General features: G+C 41.9%; 1 long non-coding RNA gene across 1 annotated transcript; it reads left to right on the top strand.

Annotated features, from left to right (window-relative positions):
- Window positions 1-2243: 2243 nt before the first annotated feature.
- LOC102311292 lies at window positions 2244-12027 on the top strand. The gene is made up of 3 exons (XR_316334.2): window positions 2244-5318; window positions 5428-5531; window positions 11885-12027. It is a non-coding gene; the product is annotated as an uncharacterized LOC102311292 (long non-coding RNA).
- Window positions 12028-12481: the final 454 nt, after the last annotated feature.

Below are 12481 nucleotides of genomic sequence, written 5' to 3'. Positions count from 1 at the left end.
TGCACTAAGATTTGATGTAATTATGCAGTTTTTGTAATTTTACTAGTGGATGTGTGACTTGTTTGAGCAGCTTTGTCTTTGCCAGGTCCACATTATAAATGAAGATGTGCTCAATTCACTAATTAAATAATGCTTACATAGACTTGCTGCGCCCTCCATGAAAGCTAGCATGGGCCTGTTTTTAATTCATATTCAGATCTATTGGGACATAAAATGATATTAACTGGTTGTTACATTCTGTTGATGTTTGAAATTATTATTTATTTTTAAACAGGAATTTACAAAAAGTACCTCTGCTGCTGTACCAGCCAGTAGCTGTTGAGGGCAGCAGAGTGCGACACACACACAACAACACACACACATACACACACACACACAACACACACACACACACACAACACACACACACACACACACACACACACACACACACACACACACACAATCTCAGACTCCATAAAAACAGAAAAACAAGACCACATGCACACACACTCACTCTGCTTCATAAAAATGTCAGCGCTCATAAAGACTGTTTATCTCCCTCTCTGTCTGTTTTTAGAATTTTCCACCACTCTCTCTTCTTCTTCTTCTCGCTCTGGTTTTCTTCCCCCTCCCTACTTCTACTCCTCACCCCAGCTCAGACATCCTAAATCACACATTAAACTCTTTAAAAGGTTTCCTTCAGTTGTCGGGTGGAGTAGAAACACACAGAGGCAGCAGCATGCTTCATTGGATGATGGCTTTTTCTAAACAGCCAATTGAAACCCGACTGAAAGTGCAGTATCTTAAAAGTGGCTAAAGCGAGCGGATGAGCGATGGACAGATTAATAAGTCATTATAGTGAACACACACACAAAGGTTTGTGCTTATATCTTTGTGAGGACCTTTGCTGAACTCATGCACCATAGGAGTGGGGGGTATTGATCATTCAGCCATCCATATCAGCCCCCTTTTACCCCTTTATAGTGAATTTTAGCAGTTTATGTTGTAACTGTGGTGTTAATCAATGAATATTATTAAAATATGGGATCTAATGGTTGTATTGATGTAAAGCAATTTGAAATGCTCCAAAAATGGCACCATATTATATAAAAATGTAAAGGGCATAACTTTTAGATAGAGGTAAGAGTCTTGTCCTGTTTTGAACACGAAATGGAAAAATGAAAGATGGCTTCTTCTTCTTCTTCTTCTTTAATTTAAAGGTTATTAGCCTGTTTAGCATGTTGCTAAAGCAAAAGCAAAGCCTAACCTTAAACCCTGTTAGGGTTGTTATCAGGTGAACTGCACAAACTATAAATTGCAATAAAGTCTCTGGCCTGATGATGGAGATCGCTGAGAGGGCCAGTCTCCGCATGGTGCTGTGCAATTCATTGATACACATCTGCCGATTACCTGCAGCACTAGTCGTCTCCAGCTTTACCTGATCATACAGCCGTCTCAGCGGTTACATCAGGCTCACTTAGTTCTTCCTCTTGGTCTAGTTTCTTGGTATTCAGCTTGTCTCCTTTTCCAAGAAGCTATTGGTGTGCTCTCTCACAGCTCAGTTGGACTGTCTCAGCACCTGTTTGGAATTAATTGGACTTTCATTCAAAACCAGATCACTTACCTGCTTCCTGCTCACTCACCTGTTAAATTTGCAGCCCTCTCTTCTCCACTTCTGAGAGGAGCCCTGAAATGATCTTTACAGCAAAATCTCTATGTTGTTAATAAACCTTTTAGCTCTTCCTGTGGTCTGTGTCTGCACTCGGGTCCAACCGTGGCTGCAGGAGCTGAACAGGTACTTTGGTATTTAAGTCCTGCAAGATGCAAAGCTCTTACTGTCTCATCTCAGTCAAACTATAGCAACAACCTATCCAAACTGTTAACCCTGCATCACCGCTGACAGGATTTACTGTTTCAGATACTAATGTTGTCTAAACTTTAACAGATTTAGGACCTTGCTACTTATATATTTTACAGAACAACACAAACACTTGTGAAAAGCTATGTTTTTTGCAGACTGTAGGGGAGCTTACACCATTTTTTCTCTTTGTAACTCTCAGCATGATGCATGAAATGGAAACAATATTAAGAAAGCAGTTGAAGATAATCTGGAACAATGCTTATATGAAAAAAAGCAGAGTGAGGTTCAGCTGAAGGGACTGAGATGTGTCCAGTTTCAGATGAGCTGAAGCCTTCAGCCTGCAGGGGGCGCTGGCAGCACTTCCCACGATGCTGGATCGTGTTTGATAAACTGACACCAGCAGACGTGAAGCAGACTCTGATCCTCTGAGGTCTTTCAGGCTTCGGCCTCCGTCTCGACACACATCACGTCTAACTGCTGTGCATGCTTCATCGTATTCGCCATCTCATTGTTGGTTCTGTCTTTAAGTCTTCGTGTGTTCTGACAGAAATATTCTTCAGACTCATCGATCGGCCGCAACATGAAACCAGAGACGGCTGAAGTCTCCAGAGAGAGAGAGTGTTATCAGCACTGTGCAGCCCCCCTGATCCTGGCAGAGCTGAGTCGGTTCATACAGGGGGTAATGTGTCCTTCTGCTGTGTGCATGTGTGTGTGCATGAGAGAGAGTGAGAGTCATGCTGCATGGATAAAACGATTAGTGAAATATAGGCAAGAGGAGGAAGAAAAAATGGACTCTGGACAGGAGAGAAGGATGAAGGAAAAGGAAAGTAGCAAATAAGACGAGAGGGCGTGAAAGGATGAAAGGAGGAGAAGAGATTCTAGAAAATGATCAGAAAGATAAAGATGGAGATAATGATGTAACCACACATGATGGCCCCACTGGTTTCTGGGCTCCACATTTTGAAGCCTCAACATTCGCCTTCTGGCCTCAGCCATGTTGGTCTGTTGGAGCCAGAGCAAAGTCCTGCTGGAAGCAAGTCTCACAGCTAGGCAGCCATCTTGGAACAAATCCAGGCATTTATTTGGAAGCCCATAGTGAAATGAGAAGGACAAAGAAATAACTTTATTTTCAGAGGCCAGTGCTTCAAAAAATATAAAAGTTTTGCCCCAAATTATGATTTAAACACAACTTCACAACTCCAATAACGGCTCGGTCCACAGTGCTGACACGACCGGTACCTCTGCTCATCTTTGCTATCAGAGCACTGAACAGACTCCGTGATCATTTACGTTACGGACACAGTGAGCCAAGTTTCAGATGCTCTTTAGGCGTTTTTAGATTCTCAGAAATCCCCCTCAGATTTCTCTGTAATGGTTTATATTGTGTTTGGTTGGACTGACAGGTAAAACATACAAACATCCTGATTGTCATGATTGCCCTTTTTTAAATAATCCCAGGAAGCAGACTCAGACAGTGAAAAGCAGGTTTACAGTGTTTACATGAGTGAAGTAAATAACAGGAACTGGAGCAGGCAGGAACAAAAGACAGCACCGCAGGTCTGAGAGGGTCTGTGGAGGGAGAGGAAGGGAGTCAGTACAGGTAAGTGGAGAAGTATGAATGGCTGCTTTGATTAGTGTGTTTGTTAGCCTTACTTTGCAGAGATACGATAATAGGGGTATTTGCAAAAAGGCTGACAGAGTCTTCTGGTGCGGGTGGTGGACAGTGGGTGGACAGGTGAGTCTCCAGTGACAGGAAAGTTTTCCACACGGATACAACGAAACTGCTGACAGAATCTGCGACTGAGATAGAAGAGGTAAGAGTGAGTCTTTGGGTACGAAGCTCTGCAGAGGAGACGACAAGCAACTTTGGGGAAACGAGGATGAAGAACGGAGCCAAATTGCCCGTGGTGGAAATAATGATCAGGTGGAGATCCATCACCAGAGCTGGCTCCTAAATACACAGCCACACAATTGGAAACAACCTGCAGGTGTGTGGGGGTGAACGCAGAGCTGACCCACTCAAAGCTGGTGCCAGACATGAAAGTGCCCAGAGCTACACAGAGAGAGAAACAACAGCCTACCTCCCCAAGACCATGGCTCAATGTGTGGCACAGCAGCTACCACACATTTTTATTTCTTTATTTTGCAGAAGCATTTTTACACATGGGCACAACAGCCTGCTCAGACTGCAACTAGCTTTCAGCAAAAAGATTCCAGATTTTTGTTTAATCAGATAATATATCATACAACCTCATATATGTCCTCTGCTTACAGAATTCAGCCCTGCTTTGCACATAGGAGCAAGAAAAAACACCAAGAATATTTGGCCTACAGCCATATGCAAATCAAATACATAAATAAGTAAATAGTTTGGCTCTGCTACGGAGAGCAGCTTCCATAAACTAAACTATACAGATATCTGCCAATCAGGGCTGAGCAACAGACTAATAAAATACAAGACTTTTATCACCAAAACTGAAGCACAGACTTCTCGAACCCTACATCAAGTCACATAATTCGTCAGATAATTTGATAAAAAAAATTCTCCATAAGGGAGAAACAGCACAAAGAGGAAAGGTTCAGTGACTGAAGTCAGTGGAGGTGAAGCAGTGGAGGTACACCCGTCAACGACGCCAGAAACATTAAGCTTTAAAAAAACTCAGATACTTATTAAAGGAAATCCCTGAAAATTTGTTAGTAGTAAGAGACCAAAAGTGATTTCTACAGCAGGTAGTTTCATGGCTGATTCACTTTCCAGAGAGCCTCTAGTGGCCATTAGAGGAGCTGCAGGTTTTTGGCATTGAGGCTTCATTTTTCAGTCGTTTGCTTACCACAAACTCGCAAAACAAAATATAATTCAACATGCCACAAAAGCACGAAACAACCACAAACAGCACGTCAGGAACGGTTAGCTCTCCCTGTGTGAATCCTGCTGCTCTGCAGAAGGACTACGAGGAAATAATCCATCGCTATTAGAAAGAGTTACTGTACATGTGGAGATGCAGACCAACTGCTGACAGGAAGACAAGAGAAGCAGGTGGGTTTCATCAGGGAAAACATGTCAGTCCAAACCAGCATCTCCCAAATAATTTTGTGATCATTTTCTGAAAGCCTGATGGTTTGTTACTTTCAGTACTCTGAGACGAGATAAAGGAAATGGAGACGCACAGAAATGAGGGGTATAAAAATACAGAAGACGAAAGAAGCCAACGCAGAGCGAGGAGAGAGAATATGGCGATGTGAGCGGAGCGAGAAGCAGATTAAGGATCCCGCAGAAAAGGAATAAATGATGAAAACTGGAAATAAAGGAAGATGGAGAAGAGCGGAGAAGACAGGGATTAGTAACAGCGAGGGATTACAGGATGAAGAAAAGTCTTTGATGGTCTCGGTTATGAATGAGATGCTGTGAGTCACAGATTAACTCCTTATGTTCCAGATTAACAGGAGAAGACGGATGATTATACTGCTGTGACAGGTGAAGGAACATCACTGACTGGCTGAGTATGACCTTTGACCCTTACGTGTAATATATTCCTTTATATGCAAAATGTTTTACAATTCTCATTCCTGGTTTTCGTGTACAGGACTTTGGCTTATGGATAATGGATCATGGATCTTATAACCAGACTGGAGACCTCACGGAGAATCCTGCCGTTGTCCTGCTGGCTTCATAAAAAAGCAAAATTAGGTAAAAATCTAATGTCCAAATGTTACACTTTTATTTATAAATTAAAAGAGCTCTTTGTGATAAAAGTAACTTATACGGTGTACTACATACATGAATGCGATTAGGTGGAAGGGCGAAGCCCATTTCAGCCACTGTATTCAAGATGGCGGCTCAGCATGGCGACTTCCACAAACTGGTGCCAAGGCCTAAGTTTATAAGAACATATCAGTTTTTTTGGAAGATGTAACTACACTCTAATCAATGTACATTAATGAGAGCAACATTTTTTTCTATATAATAACTGACGGTACCTTTGAGGGTTTTAAAGACTTTTCTTGGTACATTTTGTTTAATCTTCCCGACATTGTTAGAAATCATTTTGTGAACTTTTCATCAAATGCCAGATAATCTTTCTTTTCAAGCTATAAGAAGGAAAAAGGCAAACCCGAGCATCCTTCTGGTGCTCAGGTGTTAATGCCTTTCATTTATATTTCAAAAGAAGAAGCGGTCACGAGACAGCTGGCCATATAAGAACACTTTAGACTGAGTTCCTTCTGCTGTAAACGTGAAGATTTAATATGATGGCCAGACTTCATTCATTAAATATGACACGTAGCATCATGTGACCAGCTCAGAACCTATCATAAATGATGCAAAAGCTTCCCGGCTGTTGCCAGGTGGTTTAACCTCTGCGGCTCATTAGGACTATTTGCAGCCTCTCTGGGATTTCACAATAAAAGTCACAACACGTCAGACACAGAGAAGGGTGTTCACTTATAACACAGCAAAATAAAATAAATAAAAAATATAAAAAAAAAACAAAACAATAAATGACCTCAACATCACTAGAGACATCTGAGAAATATCACTCCCGGCTGTTATGGATGACTTCACTCACATTATTAGCTTCCATAACGGAATTAAATTGGGTCTGTGGTTAACTGACGCTCTGTTCAGCCATTCGCTGTAAACCCGATTAGACTCAAGTCTGTTTTTGATTTACAGGAGCAAAATCTGACAGGAAAGATTCTTTGTAAGCTGACAGGTGGCTCCGGGGCAACACAAAGAGCCGAATGATCTTGTTTTCCTGTGAACTAGCTGCTCCTGTCCGGAGCCTCAACAAGCCCCGAGTGACCAGGCCCCATCGTATCTTAAAGACCTCACAGTATAATCACAACACAGCACTTCCCACTCAGGCTGCAGGCTCACTTGTGCTTCCTAGAGTTTCTAAAAGTACAGTGTGGGCCATTTATATGGATACACCGTAATAACATGGGAATGGTTGGTGATATTAAAGTCCTGTTTGTGGCACATTAGTATATGTGAGGGGCAAACTCCTCAAGATGGGTGGTGACCATGGTGGCCATTTAGAAGTCGGCCATCTTGGATACAACTTTTGTTTTTTCAATAGGAAGAGGGCCATGTGACACATCAAACTTATTGGTAATGTCACAAGAAAAACAATGGTGTGTTTGGTTTCAACGTAACTTTATTCTTTCATGAGTTATTTACAAGTTTCTGACCACTTATAAAATGTGTTCAATGTGCTGCCCATTGTGTTGCATTGTCAATGCAACCCTCTTCTCCCACTCTTCACACACTGATAGCAACACCGCAGGAGAAATGCCAGCACAGGCATCCAGTATCTGTAGTTTCAGGTGCTGCACATCTCGGATCTTCACACCATAGACAATCGCCTTCAGATGACCCTTAAGATAAAAGTCTAAGGGGGTCAGATCGGGAGACCTTGGGGGCCATTCAACTGGCCCACGACGACCACACTCACTTTCCAGGAAACTGTTCATCTAGGAATGCTCGGACCTGGCACCCATAATGTGGTGATGCACCATCTTGCTGGAAAAACTCAGGGAACGTGCCAGCTTCAGTGCATAAAGAGGGAAACACATCATCATGTAGCAATTTCAAATATCCAGTGGCCTTGAGGTTTCCATTGATGAAGAATGGACCCACTATCGTTGTACCCCATATACCACACCAAGCCATCACTTTTGCTGTTCCAACAGTCTTGGAGGGATCCATCCAATGTGGGTTAGTTTCAGACCAATAGCGGTGGTTTTGTTTGTTAACTTCACCATTCACATAAAAGTTTGCCTCATCACTGAACAAAAATCCTCGTTGAGATGCTGCAGTAGTTGGAGTTTGTAAGGGTGCCATTTGTGATTAGCTAATATCCACCAAAGGCATGTTCGACTAACGCCACTCTCCAGTGACATACGGCGAGTGCTACGCTGTGGGCTCTTGCTGAATGAAGCTAGGACAGCCACTGATGTTTCTTCATTAGTGACAGTTTTCTTGCGTCCACATTTTGGCAAATCCAACACTGAACCAGTTTCACGAAACTTAGCAAGCAGTTTGCTAACTGTAGCATGGGAGATGGGTGGTCTCGTAGGGTGTCTTGCATTGAAATCTGCTGCAATGACCCAGTTACTGCGTTCACCAGATATCAACACAATTTCGATTCTCACGTGTTAACCTCTTCGACATGTCAATGGCTGTGAACAAAGAGAAACTTGTAAATAACTCATGAAAGAATAAAGTTACGTTGAAACCAAACACACCATTGTTTTTCTTGTGACATTACCAATAAGTTTGATGTGTCACATGGCCCTCTTCCTATTGAAAAAACAAAAGTTGTATCCAAGATGGCCGACTTCTAAATGGCCACCATGGTCACCACCCATCTTGAGGAGTTTGCCCCCTCACATATACTAATGTGCCACAAACAGGACTTTAATATCACCAACCATTCCCATGTTATTACGTTTATCCATATAAATGGCCCACCCTGTAGAATGGGAGGCAGAGCCTTCAGCTATTGGGCCCCTCTTCTCTGGAACCAGCCCCCAGTTTGATTGATTTCAGTCTCTTTATGCCCCATCTTTTCGTCTTGTCTCTTTCCCCTCACCCCCCAGCTGGATGAGTTCAGAGCCCGGGTCTCCCAAAACGCCTCTTCCTCTTCAAAGAGCATTCTTTCTCCTCAGCTCTCCCAAGCACTGCTCATATGGGAACATTTGATCATTGGAGTTCTCTCTGTAATAATTTCGGATCTTTACCTCACAATAAAACTGGCTCGAGAGTGTATTCTCTTTAGTTGGCGTGATATAAATAAATTCTGAGACGTCCATTGACTGTGTATCATCACTGGTCACGTTAAGCAGTCAGAAAAGGGCAAAATGACGTTCAGGCTATTGGGAGATTTTCCCCGATGGGACCAAACCATTGGGATATGGCCACAAACCAGTCACAACATGTGACTGCAAATACTCACTTAGCAGTCGAGAAACTGTGAGGAGTGTGATACAAAGTGAAAAGGAAGACTGTTCTCCTTCAAAATAAAAGTTTTAGCTTTTGAAACACGTTGGTTTTGGCAAAAAAAAAAAAACGACAGGCAACAACCTCCAGCAATCAACTGGAATCTACGTTTTACCTTAGCAACCGGAGGTTGTCAGAGGGTTGCCGACTAGTCTCTAGGTCTGTGTGACTAAGCGTCATAAATAGAAACAGAGAGTTGTACCCACAGGAATATATCCGGTGCACTTGTGACGTGTTCCAGAGTTGACTGCACCCACTCAATATGCACGCCTGCATTTCCAGCACATGCTTCACAGCACGTTTCAGAAGCAGCTCTGCACTCCTTGTTCCTTAAAATAGTGGTGGGATTATGTTTTGCATAAGCTGTGCAGAAGCAGCCGAGGAACCCAGAAAGTCAGACACAGGAACAAAACACAGACTCCAGCAAATCTTCAAAATAAAAGCCCACATACAGTTAATGCTTTGAGAATTATGCTACCATGTCTTTGATGAAGCTTTTAGGGGAACCCTACGCAGACACACAGAGAACGTGAAGGTAACGATATCGAACCCTCGAACCTCTTACTGTACGGCAACAGTGCTGAGGAAGAAGCTCGTGTTTGAATGACTCATATTCAGTTAACTAAAACCGAATGAGAAATGGCATCAACATTCCCTGTGAAAGCTTCAGGATCACAGAACTGAACAACAAACACAATAATCCTCAGAGATGTTTTTAAATTTCACGAAAGCAGCGTTTCAGGTTAGAGTCCTCAGATGTGTCTGATGGAGGCGAGACGGCAGGAACTCTTCGAGTGGAAGAGATGGCATCTATTAAAGATGAGAGAGCTGAGTGGACACGCACACACCCTGTAATAGAATATTCTATGCTGGCACAGTGACTGCCGCCATCAGTAATATCTACTGTATGACCTCACCACCACCATGATGTCACCTCTCAAGCTCAGACACAACATGAGCTCAGTCATACGTGTCCAGATTTGACTGAAGCATCAGAGGGTTCAGTGTTGGTGACACCTGCTGGTACACACAGATTTAGAAAGATTCTTCTTTTTTAAAACAAGGACGGCTGAATATATTTCAGGTTGTGGCCACATCCATTGGCAGGTATTGACAGGAAGGTTGTGCTTCAGTTTTGGTGAGTGCAAGTAGAACAATTTTTGAATAATCTGGAATCTTCTTCCCCACCAGTAAGACATTGCTAATACGTTGGCTTTTAACTGAGAGGTTTTGGACAGAATGGAGTCATACACTGGAGGAGCTCAAACCAACCAATCAAATCAGCTTCATATTTCTTACTACAGAGATGACCACCGACCTGAAAACATCCTGGTTTAATTTGTATAGCATACTTACAAAAAGTACCTTCATAACATGTTTGTGGCGTTTTTTTCATTGTTGTTTTTATGGTGGATGATTTTCTTTTTTAAGTCACGCATCTGGAGATATCTGGACATGCAGACACAGGCAGCTGGTGTTTTTTGCACAATTTAATTAAATTAATTGACAAATAAAATGATTTGCTGTGTGGTTTGATTGCCTAAGACGTCCATGTTTCAGTTTTGGTGAGTGAAATTAATGTTTTTATTAGTCTGCTATTAGCATCATTTATTAGCAGGTCTGCCCTTTTTACCCCTGCATTTTAAGGCTTGCTACGATTTTGTGGCTAGTGTCACATTACTTAGTCCTTGGTGCAGTCATGGCTCAGTGATAACTCTGAAGTCTGAATTATGACGTAAAATTAAACACACAGTTGAAGACCCTGGAGTAACCAACTCTACAAAATACTCGGATTCGCTTTTTTCTCCTTATATTCTCATTGGATTTCCATTAGAGTAGCTTTTCATGATTTGCAGATGTTGGGCCTTGGTGCAGCGCCTCAGTCTGAAAAAACAATTTTAGTTCCTCCACTTTTAAGCCAGTTTTCTTTTGATTGGCTGCTGCTTGCAAACAAAGACGTCTGCGCTCACAGCTACAGCTGTGTGCCTGAGATGATCTTATTATTGCCACTGCAACTTTGTTCATGTTTCATATTAATATCCAGCACTGCAACAGTTTATATTTGACAGAAAATAAAGCAAAAACAAACAACGATACCAATTTTGCAGCAGCATATAAACAGCTGTGACTGTGCACTTTTTTGACAGGTCTGGTTTCACTTTGAGAAAATTTTAGACATGTTCTTGAATCACTTCTGTGTGCTCCTAAAAATATATATCTATTGTGACGTTCTTTGGTTGGTGCCCAGTTTGGCTCTGAACACAGGATTTGTGTATAGAAAAAAGAAAAAAAAAAGCGGACTTAAAAAAAATGATGGCTGGGGAAAAACCTGGTGTAAAACGGGTCCTTACAAAAACCAACAAACACCGTGGAAGCAGCCAGCACCAGAGAAGCACAGTGGAACAGTTTTGTCTGCTGGTGTTTGAACACAGCTTCATCAGCAGAAGGTTTAGCTCTCTGTCTGTAGTCCAGTGGGCCTGTTGCCATGAAATTAATGAGACTTCATGGGCAGCAGTCCCAGAGTCAAAGCACACGTACACACAAACCCGTCCTCCACATGTGGTTGCTCTCATTGTGTGGCTGTGTTGTATTGTTGTATTGTTGCTGTCTGTGCTGATAAAACTACAGCTCACTGATGCTGAAAACAGCATACTGCCACTGTGAAGATATCTGGGGTCCAGGCTTCAGTGTGACGGGGCAGAATGCTAAAGTAAAGCGCTATCCAAACTTAGCCATGTTGTCCTGTCCAGACCCTGTAGACACTGTCTGTTTTATATCTGTTTATACTAATGTTCTCTCACTTTGTAGAAACTTTAAAAACAACTAACTTTTTCTACTAATTTGCTGTCTCTTTGTGGAAGGTTTGTGTATTTGTAGTAATTTTCTCTCTTTATGGCACATTTTTTAAACCTTTTTATTCTAATTTTGTGTCCCTTTCTTTTCAGGAACTTAAAAAAAATACTTTCTGAGTAATTTTGTGTCTGTTTTTGACTTGTTGGAGTAATTTTGGACATCCATTCTCTTCCACTTATCCTTGTCAGGGTCACAGGGACTGGAGCCCATCCCTGCTACCGCAGGGTGAGAGGCCCGGTGCACCCTGGACAGGTCACCAATCTGACGAAGGGCTTATCAGTTAACCTAACCCCACTAACACTAATGTGTTTGGACTGTGGGAGGAAGCCAGAGTACCCGGAGAGAACCCAGGAAACAGGGGAGAACATGCAAACTGTGTTTTTGGAGGAATTTTGAATCTCTTTATAGAAACCTTTTTCTATTTTGTAGTAATTTTATGTCTCCTTGTAGCATCTTTTAGTCTTTTTTGGAGTAATTTTATGTATTTTCGTAGAAACTTTTTGTTCTTTTTGTGTTTCTCTGTGGCAAACATTTGTCTTTCAAATTAATATAATCTTTGTAGTATTTTTGTGTCTCTTGGGAAAAAGTTCCCCCTTTCAAAGTTTTTGATTAATTTGCTATATGTGTTTTGTTTTTTGGAGTAATTTCATGCCTGTAGTAATTTTCTGTGTCTATGAAGGAATTGTATTAATTTTGTGTCACTCTGTTGAACTTGCTATAAATGTGTATGTTTTTATGGCAATCTTTCTGTTTTTGAACCAATTTTGTGTTTCTTTGTGGCAACC

The sequence above is a fragment of the Haplochromis burtoni genome, unplaced genomic scaffold (assembly GCF_018398535.1).
Source record: "Haplochromis burtoni strain Fernald_Lab_line unplaced genomic scaffold, NCSU_Asbu1 Contig_138, whole genome shotgun sequence".
NCBI lineage: Eukaryota > Metazoa > Chordata > Actinopteri > Cichliformes > Cichlidae > Haplochromis > Haplochromis burtoni.
The sequence above is the reverse complement of the archived record's forward strand: the minus strand, read 5'-3'. Positions and strand labels throughout refer to the sequence as shown.